Raw genomic sequence first — 1,608 nt, 5'->3', positions numbered from 1 at the left:
CTACTTGGGCACAGTGCAGCACTTGAGCCCTTTTCTGCAGTCGTCATCAATGCCATGGAGCTCCAGAAGCTATCAGAGTTTACCTTCAATCAAGACAATTCAACCCTAATGAAAAGTTTTCAGGGTAAACTCCTCTTTTAACAAAGAAGTGTGTGCCTCCAAACTAGGTCAAGTAACCCTCCGTGTCTCACACTGGCAGCAGAAGAATGGCAGCAGCTGCATTCTCCATAGATATATGGTTGGGGCTATAATATAGATCCATGCATATGTATAGCATGGTACAGCTGTCAGGCCTTCTGTTCATGAGGGCCAACTGTTCGGGAGCCAGAGGGAATGGTATAGATTAACACAGGAGAGTCTGTTGGCCTGATTAAGAGATAGAAGTGCCACCAACAACTGCAGTCTCCTCCCCTCCTGCCACCTGCAGCAGCTGTGGGTTGATTCAGCAGCTTTTGCCTGGCATTAAGTCATACCATTTGACAACCTCCTCCTTGTCATCTTTGTACTCCACACCAACACACACACACCTGTTAGGAGATGACCTTTTTAAGGGTGCCCTTTCGGTCCTCTCTCTTCCTACTATGACATCAACAGGGCAATATTCACAAAACCTGCTATATCTGTAAGGCTATCTAAGAAATGTACTTTCCATGTTCACACAATCTGAAGAAAACAATATGTAGTTCTGTGTTTTCACTCAGGAGGATCGTGGTCAGTAAAGTCAATGTGGGATTACCCCAGGCTTCTTTTTTATTCTGCTTTTGACAATGCAAATAAATGGTGGACAGAGGCATCCCTTAAAAAAGTAGTTTTTTTAACTACAGACCCTAGTTTTTTAACTACATTAACAAACTTTAATTGGTAGATTAATTGACAGGATCAGTTGATCAGGGAAGGTAAATGTTAACCAATTAGGCCAAGAGTTAAAGCACTTGTTTCTTGGGTCTCTTTTGGTTTGGAGGTTAACAGGAACTGAAAAAGAAACTGTTCAAGATGGCCTTTCCTTCTAACAGTGACGGCTCAATCCTGATATTGTCAGGGAATTATTCCTGTCCTACTACTTGACCTCCCCTGTAGCAGCTTGGAAAGCAGCCCATGTGCTGGCAAAAAGGGGCAGGGGAACAGATATGGACTTCACTGCTCCTGGCTAGTTAAGACACAAGAGCTACTTGATCTGCATCTGTGAACTGCATGCTGGTCATGTTTGAAGAGAATGCTAGGGAGAACACCTGAGGCTTTGACTTTCATTGTGTGCCTCTTCCCAACACCCAATCTGGCTGCTTTTGTAAGAGGGAGTTCTGAGCATCATGCCAGGACTTGTCCAGCAAATGAAATTGCAACTCAGAAAGGACACCAATAAAATGGATGCTAAAATGTAAGCCCTCACCATTCCCCTCTTCGTAAGCATCAAGGGCAATTAGCATCACAAATGAGCCACTTGGCTGGCTGTGCTAGAGAACTTGTGTTCTGTGTGGTGGACTCAGGGACATTAGCCTTGGAAATGGCCTGGTGCCATTACAGTCTCCTTCAAAGCCTGTAGCTATACAAGAAAATTTGGAAAGGGTGACCTTGACAGTGTTTGCATTCTCCCTGGTGGATATGAAGAGC

The sequence above is a fragment of the Tiliqua scincoides genome, chromosome 3, assembly GCF_035046505.1.
Source record: "Tiliqua scincoides isolate rTilSci1 chromosome 3, rTilSci1.hap2, whole genome shotgun sequence".
Lineage (NCBI taxonomy): Eukaryota > Metazoa > Chordata > Lepidosauria > Squamata > Scincidae > Tiliqua > Tiliqua scincoides.
Note: the sequence above shows the minus strand (reverse complement) of the source record.